We start from the raw sequence: 22,136 nt of genomic DNA on the forward strand, positions 1-22,136 counted from the left end.
CCGCCCCCTTTGTTGACGTGGAGGACCCCAGAGCCTGCCTGGAGGCCCGGCCATCTGCTGCTCAGGCTGCGGAACCCCAGGGCCCACCCAGTAGCCGCTCTGCTCAGCCCGCTGGTCCAAGAAGCCATTTAGGGGGTGGCCCAACAGCGTGCCCACCTCCACATCTCCCTCAAGCATCAGGTTTGCCAGGGTTGTCTCACGCCTGAAGAACATGGGGTTCAGTGAAGAGGCCATGGGAGGGGCGGGGAGTGCACCCCAGTCATAAACGACAAACTAGGAAAGGTAAGGGGATCTTCATAGTTCAGGGGCAGCCATGAAGCCAGCAGCACCCTAGGATCTGTCCTGGGCCCAGCCTACAGGTGCCCTCCCAACCATGAGTCACAGTCCGTCCGTCCCCATAGACTTTATTAACCACAGGTCCTGCCATCGAAACGTAAGAGCTGGGCACACTTCCCAGATGGCTGTGCTGGTGATGGTGACCCCTGCTTCCCCCGACCCTGACCACACACACTGGCGCCGGGAGCAGAGGACCGCCCTGAACCTCACCTGGACGCCTTGTGAAGACCCCTTCGGTGCTGCTGGGCCGTCCTCCTGCCCTACCAGGGCCGCCTGACCTGAGAGCGCGCCCCAGGCTCAGGAAGCGGCTGCGCTGCCTGCGGAAAGGTCTGACCACCGCGGGCGGAGGGGAGGCGCTGAGGGCGGCTTCCCAGGGGCGGCCTCCTCTCTCCCCCTCCCTGCCCTCCCACGCGTGCCCCCCACACACACACACAGCGCGCTGGGGTCTTCCCTCCAGCTGGGACCCCCACTAACACGTCTCTTGGGGCACCCTCCGGCAGCAGCCCTGCGTGGCCCACCCTCCGCGGCTGCGGGGTGAGCGCGCAGAGGCCGCAGGTGTGCAGAGTGGCTCAGATCCTCGCAGATGAGGGCCGCGCTGAGACCCCGTTCCTCGCTGCTCTGGTCAGTGGAGAAACTATTGATATTTCACCGGTCCCCGCGAGGGCCGGCCCTTTGTGAGCGGGCTCTTGTTCCCAGGGCCACCGACTTGCCAGCACCTGACAATGAGCCGTCATCCACCCTGATGAGACCCTCAGGGGAGCGGGGGACAGCGTCGTTTTTATTTTGTAAGCTGCCACCAACACAGCCAGCATTCTCAGCCCTTCCAGGATGTGTGTGTCACTAGATATTTCTGCAGTCTGGGAGGCATCTCTGTTGGTGAGAAGGAATGGTTTTCCCCGAAAGGCGAAGGACCTAGAAACAACTTGCCAGGAAAGGGTGGAAGGAGCGCAGGGAAAGGTTTAAGCTCTTGGGGCGCCCAGAGGAAGCACTCTGTCCCACCTGGTGGGGGGCTCTGGGAGACTGCTGAGCGGGACCCAGGGGGGTCAGCCAGGCCTCCCTGTGGGACCGTGAGGGACACTCCTCTTCCCGCTGGGAATGCTAGGATCTGAGTGCACCCCGCGAGTGGCATGTCCCGCAGGCACGTGCTGTCCCATCATTCAGTTCTAGCCAGAAAATATACCCAGAAGGCTTGCCAGGGCCTGACGCCATCCTGGCTGTCGATGAGGGAGCAGCTGGCAGCAGGAACCCTTCCACCCCTCAAACTCAGGAATGAAGGGATGTGTCACAAAGTGTAACTGAAGAGGTGAAAGGGCCGCAGTGGATGTCACCTCCCCATGGGCTCCTCCAGAGGAAGGACAGCGGCAAAGGCCACCCTATAAAGAGGAAAGCATCAGCCACAGGCCTTCCAAGGACATACTCTGCCCTTGGCATGGGTATCCCCACCTCCTAACCCCTAGGCTTCCGGCCCCCGGCCCCAAGCCACCCAGCTGTTGAGATGCCACTGGTCCCTGCACAGCCTGTCCTCATCCATCCTACGGTTTGGTCAGGCCCTCGTCCCCACTCCCCACCACAGTGGAGGTCTCATCCCCCTTAGGCCTGGCCAGAAGCCAACCCGGGCGCTGAGGATGGCTTCATGGCCTCTGCCTCAGGCGCTAGAATGGCTCTGGTTGCAACAGAGAGCCGCCCCAGATGGGCAGAACATCGCCCCCTGGTGGGCATGCCAGGTGGATCCCGGTTGGGTGCATGCGGGAGTCTGTCTGACCGCCTCTCCGTTTCCAACTTCAGAAAAATACAAAAAAAAAAAGAGTCCCTTGAATCTTGGATCTGTTACTTCTTAACCAGTAAAATATGGAGGACCTGATGAAATGCCAGTTTCTGGGCCCACACCTTAAACATACAGGCAGCTTTTACTTCCTGTCCTTGGTACACTCACTCATGGAACCTAGTCACCACGCTGCCAGGAAGCCCAGGCATCTGATTATCCATCTCACCTCCTCATCAGGAAGCAGCTCTGACCAAGGGTCCTCATTCAAGCCCTCAGAGGGAGAGAGGCTCCCTGGACCACCCACCCCCAGCCCCCAGGCTGTGCTGCTGTCCCAGTGGTCCTCCTGCTAGTCCCTTTCCTAGCCCAGTGCACCACCCATGCTGTTTCCTCTGTCCAATCACCTCCCGTTACTCTCCGACTTACCCCTGCTGAGTGCCACCTTCAACCCACCTTCAACGGCCAGACTGCTCCCGTGAGGTTCCAGCCGACCTCTCTGGGCCACAGAACTGCTTCCTGGAGGTCCTACTGTTATATTTCACTTGGCCTGCTGTGCCAGTAACTGTGGCTACATTTCAAACTACTCCAAACTTGGTGGAATAAAATAACCATGTACTATGCTCATGGATGGTATGGGTCAGGAATGCAGAGAGAGCATGGTTGGGATGTTTATCACTGGGGCCTCTGATGTCTGGGGCCTCGGACGGAAGGCTCAGAGGCTGGAGGCTGGAATCCTCTGAAGGCGGGTCGCTGGGATTTCTGACGGTGGCTGCTGAGACCTTAGCTTGAGTTGTCAGCTGGAACACGTGCAAGTGGCTTCTTCATGTGGTGTGGGCTTCCCTGCAGCATGGGTCCTGCATTCCAAGAGCAAGTGTCTGGGAACGAGAAAGCGAGGGAGGAGGCAGGGAGGGAGTTCTGGAAGCACCTTGAGACTTGAAGTATTGCTGTGGCCACTTGGGGAGAGTACAGTCTGCTGTCCCCACTGACTGGAAGCTTCTTCAGGTCAGCCAGAGTGCAACCTCAGCCATGCTACGGTACACTAAGGGTGCTTCAGACATACCAGAGAGCTTACAGGTGCCATCCAAACCGTTAGAGCTTGTAGCTTCTCATTCTTCTCCTCCAGGAAGCCTTCTGTGATGGTTTTAAAGCATATCCCCCAAACTTTTTGATACTCCTCCCATCAAGAAGAGTCCCTTGAGGCCCTGGCCGGTTGGCTCAGTGGTAGAGCGTCAGCCTGGCATGCAGGAGTCCCGGGTTCGATTCCCGGCCAGGGCACACAGGAGAAGCGCCTATCTGCTTCTCCACCCCTCCCCCTCTCCTTCCTCTCTGTCTCTCTCTTTCCCTCCTGCAGCCAAGGCTCCATTGGAGCAAAGTTGGCCCGGGCACTGAGGATGGCTCCATGGCCTCTGCCTCAGGTGCTAGAATGGCTCTGGTTGCAACAGAGTGACGCCCCAGATGGGCAGAACATCGCCCCCTGGTGGGAATGCCGGGTGGATCCCGGTTGGGCGCATGCGGGAGTCTGTCTGACTGCCTCTCCGTTTCCAACTTCAGAAAAATACAAAAAAAAAAAAAGAGTCCCTTGAATCTTGGATCTGTTACTTCTTAACCAGTAAAATATGGAGGACCTGATGAAATGCCAGTTTCTGGGCCCTTAAACATACAGGCAGCTTTTATCAATACTTCCTGTCCTTGGTACACTCACTCATGGAACCCAGTCACCACGCTGCCAGGAAGCCCAGGCAGTGCTGTGGAGAGGCCTACATGAAACCAACAGCCAGTGCCAACTTACAGTGAGCCATCTTGGAAGTGGGTCCTGTGGCCCCAGTGGACACTATGCGGGGCAGAGGTAAGGTATACCTGCTGAATCCTTCCCAAGTCCCAGAATCAAGAGCAAACAAAATGGCTGTTGTTTTAAGCTACTCAATGAAGTTTTGGGTTGAGTAGTGATGCAGAAATGGATCACTGTCCCCAATGCCCTGACCAGCAGGACTCATCTCCTCCACAAATATCTCATTCAAGTCCAGAATTTGCATTTCCTTCCTTGAAAAGAGGGGCTGAGCTTTAGCTATACAGTAACCGATATTTAGTGAGCACTAACAATGTTCTAGGGGCTGGATAGATGCAATGAATAAGACAGTGAAGATTCCCGTCTTCAAGGAGTTTGCAGTCTAATGGGGGGGAAAAGGCTAACGTTCTCATTTAAGCATTTCCCTCATAAACGAAGGAAGGAGATAATCTCAAAGAATGTGGCAGAGACTTCAGGAAGTCCAGTTCCTCTTCTGCTGGGCAGGAGCCCAGTTGGACCACATTTCCCAGCGTCCCTTGCGGTGACTGAGCTCAGACCACTGGACCGTAAGTGCTGCCTTAGAGCAGCATGGGAAAGGCAGGAGGAGATAAGAGGGTGACCCTGGAAGCCCAGAAGGCTGGGAGGAGGTGGGGGAGTACAAAATCCCCTCAGCTCCCCAGATCTGGAGACCCAGCCTGTCCCAGGTTTGTCCTAGGCTGCTGTTGTTCTTTACTGTCATTCCTATAGAAATCACCCGTCTAACCTTGAAGCCTCTGTGACTTGGACTGGGGAACTTCAGTTAAAAGCCCTGAGTGGACCCTGGCCGGTTGGCTCAGTGGTAGAGCGTTGGCCTGACATGCAGGAGTCCAGGGTTCGATTCCTGTCCAGGGCACACAGGAGAAGTGCCCATCTGCTTCTCCACCCCTCACCCTCTCCTTTCTCTCTCTCTCTCTCATCCCCTCCCGCAGCCAAGGCTCCATTGGAGCAAAGTTGGCCCGGGCACTGAGGATGGCTCTGTGGTCTCTACCTCAGGCGCTAGAATGGCTTTGGTTGCAACAGAGTGACGCCCAGATGGGCAGAGCATCGCCCCCTGGTGGGCGTGCCAGGTGGATCCCGGTCGGGAGCATGCGGGAGTTTGTCTGACTGCCTCCCCATTTCCAACTTCAGAAATATACAAAAAAAAAAGAAAGAAAGAAATAAAAGCCCTGAGTGAATGTCTATTGGATGCAAACACCAAGAAGTTGTGTGAGTGAGTGACTTTTGCGCAGACACAAAGGAATGCATGTGAACGGGCTTTAGAAAATTAGCCTAGAGGTTCTAGATTGCCCCTTCCTTTGTGCTTGTTAACTAGCAAAAGAAAAAGAATGTACTGATCTAAATTAGCTCTTTCTCCATGTCAGCAAAATGGCCATTAGTCATTCTTTATCACCTGATCTCCCTCCCTTGTAATCCTGTTACCTCTGTTCTGTTTCTGATCAATAAAAGCTGAGGGAGAAGGAAATTCAGGAGGTCTTCTTTGCCTCCCTTGGCAGGCCTCCCCCTCTCCCTCTTGACATAAGTTTGTGTCCTGAGTAGGTTTCTTCCACGTGACACTGGTAGTTCCCAGTGGCTGGAGTACTACACATTCCACAAATACTGCTCCCAGGGGGGAAAGCCAGAGCCAGCTGACAGATGGAGGAGAGCTGGAGGCCACTGTCACTCCTAACCAGCCCCAGTTCATTCATGGGAGATTTTAGAGCCTATCAGACACCAACACCCTGGGGCCTCGCCTGTCTGACTCAACCCTCCAGGTGCCAGGGGTCCGGCCTCCTCTCAGCCAATAAGAGGGGACTTTGAGGATGACAAGTAAGCTCTGCCAGCCTTTGCTTCCTCATCTGTAAAATGGGGAGAGGAGGGAGCATGCCAGGCCTGGCCCCCTCCCAGGGGTGAGATCAAGTAGGATCAAGTGTGTGCAGCGCCCAGCTGCCCCTGGAATTACTAACTCAGACTCACAAGAACCCCAGGGGGGAGGTGATGGGGAAGGCACAAGCGTTGCACTCACTTGTTCAACGTGTGCAAGGGCTGCCTGTGGCCCTGCCCTCTCAACTGCCCCTTGCTCCGCAACTGAATAGCAGCTGAGAACCCGGGATGGCAGGCTCTACCCCATTTGTGGGCCCGAGCCACGATGGCAGCAGCCTCTGAGTGTTTCTGTCGCCTGCTGTCAGCATCAACAGCAAGGCCCCAACTCACTGTGTGGCAGATATGGAGGCGCCATTCCTGGGCGTGTGCTCCTGTGTGCGTGCGACTCACCAGGGCTCTGATGGTGGGCAAGGCCGCTGCTGGGTTCTTAGAATTCTGTGCCTCAGAGAGTTCAGAGAAACCCAGACTTGCAGAGAAAGTCTGTCAGTGTGCGCAGAGATGTTAACCACAGAGCCGGAGCGGGGCCAAGTGAGAGCTGGTTCAGCGGGGCCAGGGGGAGTTCACCCTTCCTGTCCCCAGCTGTGGGTGGAGGTCCCCCGTCACAGACTGCAAATGTCAGATCCACCCCAGAGGTGCGTGCGGAGGTTGGGGGAGCACTGTACGGCAAGTCCGCAGCCCCGTGGTCAGCTCTCCTCGTCTTGGTGCACAAGGGTCACCCAGGTCTTATAGCCTTCACCTTCCTGCTTGTGCAAGCTGTTGTCCCAGCTCATTTGGGAGACTGTGGGGAGCCCCTCACCCTCTCTGATACTTGCTTTCTCCATCTAAAAAATAAGGGCATTAGATTAGATCAGGTGCGTCTTTCAAACTCTTTTGAGCATACCCACATTAAGAAGTACAGTTTACAGTGTACTACACAGGACCGGTAGGTGCTATAATTCACAGGTCCGGAGCCGTCAGTGGCTTAACACAAGAAGAGTTCATTTCTCACATAACTACAACAGAAGTTTTCCTGTTTTGTGGGTGGCCGTCCCCCACATGGTGAATCAGGTACCCCGCCACTTTAGCCCAGAAGTAAAATGTCACTTTCAATCACATTCCAGTGGTGAGAGCCAGTCACCCAGGTGTCCACCTAAAGCCAAGGGGCTGGGGGTGGTCGTTCCTGGGTTCCTGGGAGGGCAACCCCCCCCCCCCCCCCGGGACACGGCTATGTCATAGGAGGGAGTCAGCTGCCTCTGCCAGACCTTGGACACGCACACTCTGCAACAAACTTGCTCAGAGTATGTGGGATGCCTTCTGCTTCTAATACCTTATTTTATTTTATTGATGCTGGGCCTGACCCACTCAATTAATCTCATGGCCAACTATTAGGTCAATGCCGACAGTTTAAAACCTCAAAGGATTCCTTAAAGAAGTGACCATAATGTTATCCAGCTCTGTAGAGTGGATGAAGTTCAGTGGCCACATGTCTGGAAGGACTTTTTCAGTCAAGAGAGAAAGTTGCTTAAAGCCATAACTGTCATTTGGAGGAAGAGTCTAGGTGGGAAAGATGGCTTTGAACCCACAATAGAGTAGGATGGCCTCCTAGCCATTCACAGAAGGGAGGCCTGGTCAGATGTCTAGGGCAGAAGGTGCTCCAGGGAGCCCGGGAGAGAGGCTTCTGAAGCAAATGACAACCAGGTGTGGGGGAAGGAATGCTGGTTCATGCTTCCTCCTGAGAGGGATCTGGTTAAGTGCTTTTCCCAGAATGCAGTTGACTTTGGACAAAATTCCAGCTAGGTGGCAATGGTGAGTGACCATTAGCACCTGCCATGAAACTTCCTGGTGTCCCCACAGGTCACCCCTTCTCTCCCACCCTGCCCCCACTCTCAGGAAAGGCCTGGTCTACCCACCTCATTGCTGCTGTTCCCTCAGCTCTGCCAGGTTGCCAAACGCCTTCTGCACCTGGTGCTCTTTTCTCAGAAACACCTGGGAAGAGCCCCATATCTGTCTGGGCCTCAGTTCATGACGTATGACCCAAAGGGACATTGGGACATGGGCCCTTTTCTTTGAATAGACAAGTCAGCTTCCAGTGAGTGACCAGATTTTCCTTTGCAGATCCGACTTCTAATTTTCCACCCAGTTTTGGTCCACGCACTGTGATGTGTGCAGCTCCCTGTTGTGAACCCAGAGCAAGGGGCCTCTCCTGTGGAAGGCGTGCGATGGCAGGAAGGGGGAAGGGGCAGCCAGCGGACCCGGGTCAGAGCAGGGCCTCTCCGCACAGCTGTATGCCCTTGAGCAATCCGTGCGACCTCTGAACCTCCATGTCCCTCCCAGGAGAGGAGATGGGGACATGCATGAGTCTAAAGTAAGTGAAGGGCCTGGGTCATGGTCAGTGCCCAGTAGATGCTGGCGGGTCCTCCCATGCCACCTCCCCTGCCATGAGGAGGGGCTGCGTAAACATGTTTACATCGTGGGTGAGGACGTCCTGTCCCCAGGAGGGATGTGACAGGACAAACAAGCCCTTCAGCAGCAGCACCCTGTCGCGGGCGGTGCTGTGTCCCAAGGCCCACACACCACTGCCCAGGAAAGGGACTGCCCTAAGGGAACTTATTGCCACCTTGTACCCCCCAGCAAATCCAAATGGGACAATTTGTGAGTAGAGTAGAGGAGGGACATGACCTTCCTTAGCCTAGGAGGAAGGGGTGGCAGGGTGCTTCCCCGAGGAAGTGAGGTATTGAACTGAAACCTGCAGTTGACTGGGCAGCTAGGGCGGAGGGGGAGGAGGAGGGATTCCAGAGCAGAACTGAATCAAGGCCCCAGATGGAGGGAGGAGCCTGTGCTGCTCAGAGTCCCCAGGGGTGGGGCGGGGCTTGTGCGGGCCATCCCAGAAGGCCCGGCTCCAGGGGATGCCTGTGGGCCCCACAGGGAGAGCCCCTGTGGTCTGTGGACTCCCTGGCCAGTCTGGGATCTTCCCACCACTCTGGGCTTGTGTGTTGAGGGGTGAAGCCTCTAGAATATCTAAGGTTCAAAGCTGAATGTAAGTTGATTTAAGGAATCATCAGAATGGCCAGGCTGCCCTAGAAGGGGACCTGGGGGACTGGCACTGCAGTAGAGGAACAGCATAAGCAAAGGCACAGAGGCTGGGAGGAAAGCAGGAGAAACAGACTAGAGAGACATTACTGGTGGCAGGAAGGGGCATGAGCAAGAAAAGTCTGCGTTTCCACCCTGGCCCTGCGTCTTGCTGGGTGACCTTGGGCAAGTTACCTCCCCTCTCTGGGCCCCAGTTGTATATCCTGATTGACGGAATGAGAGGAGGGGAATGGCCAGAATCATCGGCAGGGCTGTCTAGAGCAGCGATTTTCAACTTTTTTCATCTCATGGCACACATAAATTAATTACTAAAATTCAGAGGCAAACCAAAAACTATTTTTTGCTGATCTAACAAAAAGAGGTGTAATTTTGATTCATTCACACCACATGTCTATTGCCGTGTTGGCTGTTGTCATTTTTTTATTTGACAAACTAAAGGAAAAGAGGCTAGTGCTCCTGACTAGATCGTCAGGTGCTCCATGTTTTAGAAACTCTCGCGGCATTGCGGTGTGAGTCTCGCGGCATCGCGGTGTGAGTCTCCCGGCATCGCGGTGTGAGTCTCGCGGCATCCCGGTGTGAGTCTCGCGGCATCGCCGTGTGAGTCTCGCGGCACCCCGGTGTGAGTCTCGCGGCTTCCCGGTGTGAGTCTCGCGGCATCCCGGTGTGAGTATAGCGGCATCGCCGTGTGAGTCTCGCGGCATCCCGGTATGAGTCTCGCGGCATCGCGGTGTGAGTCTCGCGGCATCCAGGTGTGAGTCTCGCGGCACCCCCGTGTGAGTCTCGCGGCATCGCGGTGTGAGTCTCGCGGCATCAGGGGCACACTGGTTGACAATCGCTGGTCTAGAGCGTGGACTCTGGGAGCCCAGCGTGCAGTTCTGGGGTCTGGGCCCCTGTGCACATGGCTGCAGGAGGGGGAACGGAGGGAAGGAGGGAATCAACCAAGCATGACGGAATCCACAATTCTTCCAGTAACAATGGGCCGTTCTGACAGAAAGACTGAAGAGGCTGAGAAACTGCAACTCTCATTTCTGGTAGAAAACGACTTTAAAACATGGTTTAGCAGCTTCTAAGAAAGCTAACCACACACTTCTAGACAATCACATCCCTAGGGATTGACCACCCCCCCCCAAAAAAATGAAATACACGTCTCACAGAAAGATTTAGACATTCATGTTCACAGCAGCTTTGGCCAAATTGCCCCAAACTGGAAGCAACCCACACGTCCCCCGGTAGGTGATTCACAGATCTCGGAAGTTGTAAGCTACTGGACATAAAAGGAATGAACTTCAGTGGACACAACATGGGTGGATCTCCTAAGGGTGAGCCTCAACAACCAAACCAGGAGGAGTACCCACTGAGGGATTACATTCAGATAAGGTTCAGGAAAAGACAGAAACAGCCCTGGCCAGGTAGCTCAGTTGGTTAGTGCATCATCTCCACATGCCAGGGTTGCAGGTTTGATCCCCACTCAGGGCACATACAAGGATCAACCAGTGAATGCAGAAATAAGCGGAACAACTTATTTCTCTCTCTCTCTCTCCTTTCTTCTCTAAAATCAATTAATAAAATTTTTTTTTAAAAGAACAGAAATAAATCTGTCATCAAAAACATCACAAGTAGATAGATGTTGCTATTGTCGGTCAAAGGGAGTGGTCCGTGGGAGCAGGGGTCACCTGGGGAGAGGCCTAAGGAAACATTTTACATGACAGTAAGTACCCTCCTGTCTGCCCTTCTCCCTGGCTTTTCCCTTCCTCCTCCTCACCCTCTTCCCCTCTTCCCCTCTTTCTCCTTCAATAAAACTGTGTTCACATATAGTTAGTAGGATCCCAGAAAAGGGACGTGCCTATCCTGTGGTCACATGGACACATTCCTCCAGGCCCGCGTACATGCATTCAACACACATGCTCTGAGCATTTCAGAGGCTGTTTTAGGCACTGGGGAAGCAGAAGGAAAAAACCAGTGCAGATATGTCCTTGTGGGGATGACGGTCTAATGTCACCCACCCTGCCAGTTCCCTCCCTCCCTCAGCCTCCTCTGAGATATTGCAAATCTGGGTCATCGGTTTGGGTAAATGAAAGAGTTCAGAAAAAGTCATTATGAATAATAATTATTTTTATAATTAGAACAATAATAAAAACCAGAGAGGAGAACTTGGGAAAAAATGATTCTATGGGCCACAAGGGCATATTAGATTATATTGCAACATCACACATCAATGGAAAACTCTGAGGGAAAGGGAAAGATGCAGAGACCATTGAGAACACAAGCTCATTCAGAAATGGCACCCAGTGGCTTTCTTGAGTAGGCTTTTAAAAGATAAATTTTAATGTTTTGTTTTGAAACAATTTTAGGCTCGCAGGGAGTGGCAGAAACAGTGTCCAGAGCTCCCTGTGCCCCTCACCTGGCCCCCTCCAGGACGGCATCCCATCCACGCGGGGGACGGTTATCAAGACCCGGAAACTGACGCTTGTCAGTTCTTACCAACTACATGCAGGTCCCACTCAGGGTTCATCCTTTTTATGTGCATTCTTTTTTATATATATATTTGGCAGATGGTTTTATGAAATGTTGTCCCATACATAAATTCATGTCACCACCCCATAGTCACGACACAGGATGGCTCCATCACCACAGGGAACTTCCCATGGTTGCCCTCTACCATCGTAGACTTGTGGCCTCCTTTCTACCACCTTCGTTTCCTCATCCAAGTGTGTTATGTGCACGGAATCAGAATGTAACCCTTTAGGGACTGTTCTTTCCACTCAGCCTGATGCTCTTGCAGTCCAGCCAAGTGGTCTATAGATCAGTAGTTTGCTCCCTTCTGTTGCTCCGTAGTATTCCATGGTATGGATGGACCCCAGCTTGTTCTCTCATCCACTGAAGGACAGTTGGCTGTTTGTAGTTTGGGATGGTTACCACTAAAGCAGTTAATCATATATATGGCCAGGTTCTTAAACTACCTTTGATGTGCAAACTTGATTTTTTTCTGCCTGCTGCTAGCCAATAGAACTTCTGTGTATCGGTCCATCCTGTGCAAACCTCCACTTAGTTAGATGGAGTGCATGAGCCACACAAATGTCTGTAACACACTTTTGGGAGTTGGCAAGAAAGGAGACGAGACATGGAGGAGCAATAATAGGTGTTGTAAAGGTCACAAAGTCCCTGAAGAAGGTCCGTCAGCCACTGCCCCGAATTCTTAATGCATATTTTACACACAATTCCAAGTTTGGCCATGTTGTCCTCTGGGCCACAGCAGTGTAGAAAGTGTGGAGGTGGCTCTGACAGCAGCTTGACTTACAGTCAATACTGTAACAGTGGGGCTGAGTCTTAAAAGCCATCCCATGGAGCCAGAAAGGGGGGCCATTGAGTGCAGGGTAAATTGTCCAATTCACTTGAGGAGTTCAGGGGGGCGTCTGTATTATGCTGCAAAGCGACTTCCACTACAGTTACCAGAGCCCTCCAGAAAAAACTGAGTTATGTTTTTGTTTTTTTGTTTTTAGAGAGAGAGAGAGAGGGGCAGAAAAAGAGAGAGATAGGAACATTGAGCTGTTTCTGTAAGAGCCCTGACCAGGAATCGAACCAGCAACCTCTGCACTTCTGGACAACACTCCAACCAACCAAGCTCTCTAGCCAGGGCTTAATTTTTTATTGATTGATTTTTTTAGAAAGACAGAGAGAACGGAGAGAGAGGGGAGGGGGAAGGGAAGCATTCATCTGTGGTTCCACTCAGTTGTGCATCATTCCCGTCATTGGCTGCTTCCCCTGACCGGGGACTGAACATGCAACCTTGTCATTTTGAGATGACACTCTGTATGCCTTTCAAGAAGGCAACAACAGATGGCATGTAAGAGTAATTTTCACCTAAAACTACTGGCAATTACAGAAATCAAAATGCTTCAAGAGGTAAGTTTTAGGAGATTGACTTAAAGACTATCATCTCCCCTGATGCCAGATAAAGTACCATTGCATTAATTTTAATGAGCACATCCCCACAGAGGAGAGGCCTATGTTTTATGCCTACAGACAGGGCAGAGACAGGAACTGAATCAAACTTTCCCCGAAGAGCGTGGCTCTGAAGTCACATGCACCTGGGTGTGATTCTCAGCAGAGTGACATTGGTCAAGTCCTTTCCCCTCCCTGAGCCTCACTTTCTCGGTCATTAAATGTGGGTGGCGGTGCCTACCTGCTGGCGTCACGGTAGGAATGGACCAGAATGAGGTCTGTGGCTTGTCAGGGTCTCTGTGAATGTTCATGTGAGAAACAAATTTCACCTGGGAACAACTTTCCTTGAAGTAGTTCCAACTCTCCGCCCTCCTCAGTGTGGTATGAAAGAGGCCAGTTGGTGGTGGCCCTGAGGTTTCTGTTCTCGCCACTTCCTGACTCACTGTCACTCCCACTCCCTTAGGCTGTGCTACCCTCCCCCCACTGCCAACCTCAAACGCTGAGAGTCTCACCAGACTCCTGCACACTCGGGGCAAGCAGGCTGGCGAGTAATCTGAGGGCTCCCGGAGGCGTCCCGCGGTCGGGATTCCTCTCCACACGCCCTCTCTCCATCCCCGCCAGCCAACAAGCTCCATCTCTCCTCTCTGGAGACCGGAGGCCTCCGGGAGGCAGCATCTACCCAGACCGCAGCCTCTCCTGCTGGAATTACCGCCCATCACCTGCCACCTTCTAAGTCTCCCAGCAAGTCAGGAACTGCTCCTTCCGCCCCAGACACGCCCACTTCATTAGACTCCTCTGGGCAAATGTTTTCGCTCTGAGAGAGTCTAGCTCAGTGCCTGGGCAGGGAAACGGGGGCGCCCCTTTTGCTGTCCTGGAACCTCTCGCGCTGACGGGAGGGGACGGGGTTTTGTAATGGGGAGTGTCACCCTGGAGAAACTCCTTCTTGGGGAGAAGCTCAAGTCCCAAGCTCTGCTGTCAGACAAGAGGGGGCGGGCCCTGGTGCCCCCGTCCAACAGTCTCATTGGGGGAAGAGACCTGGGACTCTCCTAGGGCCTCAGTTTCTTCGTCTGCAAAATGGGATGACACTCTCAGATGGTGGTAGGAATTAGAGATCATTTATGTAAGGTTCTCTAAATGGTCATCGCCCCTGGCCCAGCAAGCAGGAAGCGGGGGCACATGCTCCTCATGGACGGGCCAGCCCACTCTGCACTGTCCCCTCAGGCCTCTGCTTGCTCCAGGCCCGCTGATTGCCATCTGGGGCCCACATCAAAGCACGTGGCCAAGCCCAGCTTGAGAAGCAAGAAGCTGGCCAACCCCGGGGAGCTAGAACGAATCTCCCATTGGCCACAGGTGGTATATGGTTGAGCATGGATTTGCACCCACGTTCTCTTTGAGGCAAAGCCTCCCCGTTATTCTCCTGCAGTGACTCAAACTGAGAGTGAAGCCTCAATCTTTTTACATACAGGAAAGAGAGTCTTTCATTAACATCCAGCTATAATTGGACTTGAATTGTTTTCCCAACAGGGAAAGGCCTATTTAGTAAGCATTTATGGGCGAGGTCCGTGAGTGACTTGTATCTATTAGCTAGTGTTAACCCTGTGAGGTAGATACTGTCAGGATCCTTTTTTTTTCTTTTTTCTGAAGTTGGAAACGGGGAGGCAGTCAGACAGACTCCCGCATGCGCCTGACCGGGATCCACCCGGCATGCCCACCAGGGGGCGATGCTCTGCCCATCTGGGGCGTTGCTCTATTGCAACCAGGGCCATTCTAGCACCTGAGGCAGAGGCCACGGAGCCATCCTCAGTGCCCGGGCCAACTTTGCTTCAATGGAGCCTTGGCTGCGGGAGGGGAAGAGAGAGACAGAGAGGAAGGAGAGGGGGAGGGGTGGAGAAGCAGATGGGCGCTTCTCCTGTGTGCCCTGGCCGGGAATCGAACCCAGGACTCCTGCACACCAGGACGATGCTCTACCACTAAGCCAACCGGCCAGGGCCAGGATCCTATTTTAGGGAAGAGAAAACTGAGGCACAGAGAGGTTGAGTAACATGCCTTGGGTCTCACAAGAGTAAGGAGCAGAGACAGGATATGAACCAGCCTGGCCACCTCCAGAGCCTAAGTCCTCACCACTGCACCTGCCTGTCACAGGGTTCCGCATGGGGCTGGGGTGGCACTCCTGGGGCCACCAGAGCTGGAGGGGGGCCCAACTCTCCCTGGACTTGGGGTGAGTGAGGGAGCAAGGCCCGGAGCTGTGACAGGACCTTGGAATGTCCCTGAGAGGGGGCAGGGCGCCCTGTCTTCCTGAGAGACTTCCTGTGGGCTTTCCTTATAGGGTGTCCTGGGGAAACTGGCATTCCGACCAAACCTGAACCTTGGCCCCTTCTCCCAGTCTACACAATACGCATTGACTCTCAGAGCAGGTGTGCTCACCCGGCCGTCTTCCTGCCTGACGCACCCCCCACTCCTCACCGCTGGGCCCAAGATGGCCTCCTAGCAATTCCGCCCAGAGCCCTCCCTGCTTGCGGGAGTTGAAGAACGTTGGGATTTTGTGGTGTGTCTCAGAGGCACAGGAAGCCCCAAGAGCCCTGCTGTCAGCTGATATGCTCCAAGGACACAGGTGTAGCGTGAGGGGGAAGCTGGCAACGGTCGATGCATTTTGCGAAGTCCACCAGTGATCTGCGATTTAGCTGTTAGCTGCCAACGTGAAAAACCAGGGAGATTTCACATGAGAATGAGGATTCATGGCTTCTCTTGAGACCAGGGAGGCTCTGCACTCGGGTCCTCACCAATTAGGACCAGGGTGAGCCAGGGAGGCACCCAAGGCGCACAGTGTGAGGGACCTCCCACCTGGGTCTGTGCCCACGGCGCTAGGCAGCCTCAGCGGCTGAGCGAGGGCATCCGTGTTTGTGAGTCTTGATTTCAGGTGTGGTGGGTGCCTCGGTTTACCCTTGAAAATCCAGACCACATCACTCTTTCTGCTTCCCTACTGTTCTTTCCTTCTCGCACTTGGTAATCTATTTTTTTTTTCTTTCTTAACTGAGTTAGAATTTACATACAGTAAAGCAGAACTCAAAGCTGCAACTCAGTTCTGGCAAGCGCACCTCCCCCACCAGAGGTCGCGTAGGCCCCTCCCACTCAGCCGGCCCCGCCCACTCAGCCGGCCCCCCAGAGTCACCGCTCTTCCCCTGGGAATGCTGCTCCTGCTCCAGACTTCCACCGGGATGGAGTCGCTCACTTTTTGGTGCCCGTCCCCTGTAGCTCACACACCGCCTGTGAGGTGAAAAAAGGAACCACAGCGGAGGCCAGCACGTTGTTGCCAGTTCTCTTTTATGGTTAGTGGTAATCCATTGTGTGGAAGGACCACAGCTGGGTTCACCCTTCTGTTGATGGACAACTGAGTCATTTACGAGCTAGTGCGGATGAGGCTGATGCCTGAACCAGCCTCTTAGGGGGTTTGCGGACATCTCTAAACCCTGCCCCCCCCTTCATGGATGAGGGGAGCACTTAGATTAGGCCTGGTCTTCCCCTCCCCCAGCTTTAAAAAGTTTTGCCCTGTTTTATCTACCCACCCTTTCTGTGGAGTCACAGAGGGAAGGATTTGTAAGGAGGGGCGTGGCAGGGGGACCAGCGGCAGATGAGAATTTCGTGGAAGATTGCTAAGGCACACATGCACGCACGCACACCGGCACACACACGCTGCATGCCTGTGCACACTCACGGCCAAGCTCCTTTGCTACTGGGGTTGAGGAGCGTCCCCTCAGATCACCTGCCCGTGAAGGCAGCAGCTCATTGTCTGCTGGATGGCTGTCCGTCTGGCCTCTGCCCTCGGCCCCGCCCACTGTTCCTGTCCTGAAGCGGCCAGCTTTCTCTTTATATAAGACACTGTTTTGCTCATGTCGCCCACTGCTTAAGTGCCTTCCATGCCCCCATCTGATCTGCACCTCCCTCCTGCACACATGCCATGCCTGTCCCCACCCCAGGACCTTTGAGCTTCTGCCAGAAGGTCCTTCCTCGCTTTTTATCCAAGCCTTCCCCTGGCCAGTTGCCCCCTCTTGGATGAAGCCATTCCAATGCTGTATTCTACCGTGATCTGCCCACACTGTCACTTACCTCCTCTGCTGTCCTTACTTTTGTGACCATCTAGGGGCAGGGCCAGAAAGCAGATGAGCATTCGATTGGATGTCCTGAGGCAAGACCTTGGCATTCTGGACTGACAGGAGAGGTCTAAACCTGGATGTCTAAGGTGACTGGAAGCAGGAGGGTAGTGCTAGGGGCCAGGTGCAGTGGAGACAGACCTCGGCTCTCAGACCCCTTAACTGCCATGTGGGGGCCCCTCTGTCTCTGGGGCACTGTGGCTGCTCCCAGTGGGTATGACATTACCCACACCTCCTAAATACACAGGCAAATATGAAGGCCACCTTTGCTAAAATATAAGTGACCCCAAAATATAAAATTTTCCCAGTGAGATCTCTTGGATCATTTTGTGACCATCTAGACATTAAGGGATGGAGCTGAACTGCTCAATTGTCCTATATAAGATATAATTTCTTATTTAGCTGCACATAAATCTAATAATCTCTCAAAACTGGAATGTCTTATGCTATTTCCCTTCCCTGTTAAGCCTGGCCCAGCCTTGAGAGTAGAGCTGCTTTGTGTCCCAAGAGCAGCCCCGTGATGGGGGTGCATGGGTGCAGGGGAGGGTCGGCTGGGACCCAAGCTCCCAGGGGCGGGTGAGGCGTGGGGTGCTGGAGAGCAGTGTGCCCGGGTTTCTCCCCCAGAAGTAAACTGATCGTTCCCCTTCAGATAGGCCAGCCCTGGCTGCTTTCCCGGTCGTCTCTAGTTGCGGCCACCCTGACTCACCCATGTCTCTTGCCAAGGTTTCTGGACTGGGCCATAGAGAGAGCAGGAGACAGAGCAGAGAAAGAGACAGAGCGAGACTGAAATAGAGAGAAACAGAGATAAACAGATACACACACACAGAGATTGAGATAGGCAGACCAAGAGAGAGAGAGAACTAGACAAAAAGATACAAAGAGAGACCCAGAGTGACACCGAGGTGTTCAGAGATACCCACCAAGAGAAGCAGACTGAGCCACAGAGGCTGATGCAGAGATGGAGAGAAGAAGAAACAGCTAAAAAAAAAAAAAGAAAGAAAGAGTGAGAGAGAGGGTAAGCCTTAAAATCAGCAGAGGGGAAAAATGAGAAGGAAAACTCCTTAGCTTTAAACAGGGTGCTAATCTAATCACCAGGGCTCATCTAGTCGTTCATGTCTGGCAACCTTGAACTGCTGACAAGATCAAACACAAGCGGCCCTTCATGAGACGAATAACCTTTTCACCCAGCTGCAGAGCCTGACCCCAGAATGCTTGCACAGAAAGCACTTTGAGAAACTCAGTAAAAGGTCTCACAATGAGGGCCCGGAACACCACACCGCCACCCCAACACAGAATGAGGCCACATGGCTGGTCCCAGACGCCTCCAGTAATGAACGTGGCTGAGGCCCCATGGAGCGACAACATAAAGCTGCCCACAGACACCACATGGTGAGTCTCCAAGGAAACAATCTGATGCCCAGAAACAGTCCCTGGTTAGGGGGCGGAGCGTGTCTAGGTCACAAAAAATGCCAAGACCTTCAAGCTGTGTCCGGCCACCGCAGCACCCTAGAGGTCCCCGTAGTGCAGCCGCAGACCCCAATCTGTGCAGTAAAGGCAGGGAAGACACAGAGAGGCATGTCACGGGGTCACGGTTTCAATCAGGGCATGACAGTGCTGTGTGTGTCTGTCTGCCTGTCCACAGCTGTTACCCTGAGGAAGAGGGACGGTGTAAATAAACCGTGGGTTCGATCCAGGGAGACGTCAGGAGTTATTTCGGGATTAGAACAAATTCCGGCCCGACGGAAGAGAAATTCCAGCACCAGCACCGAGCTCTTCCCTCCCGCAGGGGGGATTAAGTGTTTTTCTCCAAGCTGAAGGCAAGCCAAAGTGGGCTGTGTTGCTGCTGGCAGGGCAGAAAGATGCCCAAGTGACACTACGCGGTCCGGAGGGCTGAGGTTCCGTGTACACTTCCAGCTCCTCAGCAAGAGGACACTTGTTTGGTTTGCTGACCCACCGTGCTAGCGGATGCGCCAGCAGCCCCTGAAAATAGATCACAGCTGTTGTGCTCCTCTCAGGAACACATTCAAAACTTTCCCAAACGCTGCACAACAAACAGTGTGAACGTACTTAATGCCACAGAGCTGTACATTTAAAAATGGTTGAAATGGTAAATTTTATGTTATGTACATTTTACATTTTTTATAATAAAACTATTTGCAAATTTTTGCAACATTTTTTTTTTCTAAATCAGGGGTTCAAACAATCCCATCAGGATCTCTCGGTCTCTGAGGCTTTGCTTTCCTCCACGTTGGCTTCATTAGAAAGCAGTCTCTTCCCACCTGGTGGCAAAATGGCCAGGCCACCAGGTCCCGCTTAGCAAGTCCGTGTACAGGTGGACTGCTCCCCACCCACCAACACCAGCCAAATCCTCAGCCTTCTCTATGGTCCACTTTGTGATGCCCAAGGCCCCATTCTGTAGCCAGGGGCCTGGACATGAGGACGGGTTGGGTTTGGCTCAGAGTGCCCGGATGTCCCCTTCTACCGCGCCTGACTGCTCGTGGGCGGCTGACTGCTCGTGGGCGGCGGTGTTGGAGAGCTCTGTCCCAGGAGCAGTCTCACCGCGATGGAGAGTCAGGGAGTAGACACACACCTCGGCCTCGGAGTGCGTCTGGCAGCATCTCTGGGAGGTTTGCCCGCGCTGCCCCCGCCCTTTCCTGTCTCATGTGCCCACCTGTACCGTGTTTCCTGGGATCCCCTCCTAAATAAACTACCTGCACCTGAGTCCTTGTCTCAGAGTGGGCTTGGGGACTAACAGACAGGGCTCCAGGGCCGCTGGGAGGGGGCGTATGGCTCTTCTTCGGCAGGCCGGCCTGCTCTGCTGGCCCTCGGAGGTGCCAGGGCTGAGCTCAGGCATGGGGGAACAGCTGGGGGTGGCAGCTGGGGGCAGCAGAGCAACCAACTCCAGCCCATGGCCCTGTGATTCTGTGACTGGAACAAACCGGAATTCTTGTTGTCTGTCACCCTTTTGGGTCAATTTCACAAGAGACAGGGGCTGAGTAGATATAAGAGTGTCTTTAATTCAAATTGCATCAACTTGAGAAGGCAGGGGACTCCTGTCCAAAAGAACTGCCTTAACATTCTCCTGGTCCTGTGGTTTTTGTAGGGTTCAGGGGCTGTTAGTAATGATGTAAAGAAAAGAAAAGAGTCCATGCAGTTTGTCGTGTAACAGTGTGCGGAAGGCAGGAGTCCGGTCAGCAGGGATGCCTTCTGGAATGTCCTGACACTGGCACAGGTCTGTCTGCTGCCCTTGATGTTGCTCTGGATCTGCCGGGGTCTGGCGCCTCCGGGAACTTCCTGCAAGAGAACTCCCTGTATTTCTTAGGCAACAAAGTATTAAGGTTTGTGAACTAAGCTTCTAGTTATCTCCCCCCCCCCCGAAAATTCTATGACTGAGCCCTTACAAGAAATTATTGTAATTTAACCCCTTACATAAATCTCCTAGTCATTACAACTAAAAAGCTACTATCACTGAAGCCACATTTCTAACTTCTCTGCTCCCCTATCAATCAATTCCCCCCTTCCAACTAGCCCTCCCTGCCGCTGGGTAAAATCCCACCGAAACAGTTTTTGCTTTAAGAGACAGGACGGTGCCTCCCCGGTAGACATTTAGCTGTGGTAAATATCAGAGTCGCGCACAGGGCCACAGTGGGTTTAAGTAGAAAACAACAATAAAGGAGAGATGAGGAGCAGAGTGCTGGGGCAGAGAGGGCCTGGCGGTGAGCAGCACACAGGGCAGTGACTCGGCAAATTGCTTCCTCAAAGTCGATCTGTCACTCGAGAGTGTGGGACTCAGTCCCAAGTCTCCTTTCATACAAACCCAGGTAATGGGGAAGGCTAATTAAGGGATCCGTGGCTCTGGAGAAAAGAATCTCCTTTTGTTTGTAACTGTAAGGATTGAAGGGAATTTCACACGAGGAGGGATTCCTGATGACTTATTCTGAGCATGGAGGGCGGGGAACGTGTCTGCTCTGGGGGTGCCTGCACTGAGCCTCAGACCCGCTGCGCTCCGCATCTGTCCCTGGCGGATACTGTCGACCTCAGGGGTAGACCCCTGAGGCACTGGGCGAGGACAGTAGTGATGTGGCAGGCTCAAGGGTATTATTGTCATTTTAGTGAGAGAGAAGAAGGGAGGGAGAAAGAGAGAGGGAGAATCCTACAAGAACTTCCAGCGGTTCCTGTATGTGCCCTGACTGGGGATCAGACCGCAGCCTCTGTGCCTCGGAACAATGCTCTGACCAGCCGAGCTATCTTGCCGGCGTGGCTGGATCACAGGCAACTCTGATTTATTGCAACTCGGATTTACGGAGGGCTCACTGTGAGGTCTGCACTTTATTGGAATGTTCTAACAACACCATGACCCCCATTTTACAGAAGGAAAAACTATGGCACAGCAAAGAAGTAATTTGTCCACAAACAGCTGGTAAATGGTAGAGCTGGGATTTGAACACCCCAGGTCGTCTAGCTCCCGAGACCTCGGACCTGCCGTGGGATTTCGCTCCCAGGCAGGGGTGAAGTCGCCGAGAGGGAGGTAGGGACGGCGGAGACACACAGAAAGCCAGACACATGCGCACACGTGCACGGCGCCCGAGCTACGTCCAGCCATTTGAATGGACCTCCCAGCAGCGGCACTCACTCGAGCCCACCAAGGCTGTCTGTCTGGCGAGGTTCTGCCAGGGGGGCCGGTGGGCAGCAGACTGCAGAAATGTGCCGGGCCTGCACACTGGCTCCTCCCCTTCCATTTCAGAGACTCTCTCTGTATCCACTGGACGCAGGTTAATTTTACAGGGCCCCTCACTCCAGGACTACCTCCGTTACCTCTGGGCCCAGAGAAATGCTGTCGTTCCCCAACAGCCCCTCACACAGCTACCGCAGTTCCTGGCTCCCTGCATCCCCGCGAAAGAGAGGCCCCTGTGTCCTTCAGACTGCGGCGAGGGGCACCGCGGAGAGCTCATCAATCACATCACAGGACAGACGACGGTTGACCAGCTGGGAAATTGGAGATAAGTACAGCCACAGAATCAGTCACCAGCTGGGAGGTTTTCCCCTCTGCAGCCAGAGAGCAGTACACAGCTGATCCCATGTGAACGCACAGTATGAAGGGGTCCTCTGTGCCTCTCACATGCCACCCCCACTCTAAGGGCTTTGGCAAAAACCTTATAAAATCTCCTTCCCCCTCTGTCCCCTATGCCTGCAT

General features: G+C 53.7%; 1 long non-coding RNA gene across 1 annotated transcript; it reads right to left on the reverse strand.

The window, feature by feature from the left end:
- Positions 1 to 788: 788 nt before the first annotated feature.
- Positions 789 to 7,941, reverse strand: LOC136314287 (uncharacterized). The gene is made up of 4 exons (XR_010727294.1): positions 7,673 to 7,941; positions 6,174 to 6,604; positions 2,552 to 2,973; positions 789 to 1,709 (listed from the first exon to the last, which is right to left on the reverse strand). It is a non-coding gene; the product is annotated as an uncharacterized lncRNA (long non-coding RNA).
- Positions 7,942 to 22,136: the final 14,195 nt, after the last annotated feature.

This window comes from Saccopteryx bilineata, chromosome 10 (assembly GCF_036850765.1).
Source record: "Saccopteryx bilineata isolate mSacBil1 chromosome 10, mSacBil1_pri_phased_curated, whole genome shotgun sequence".
Classification (NCBI taxonomy): Eukaryota; Metazoa; Chordata; class Mammalia; order Chiroptera; family Emballonuridae; genus Saccopteryx; species Saccopteryx bilineata.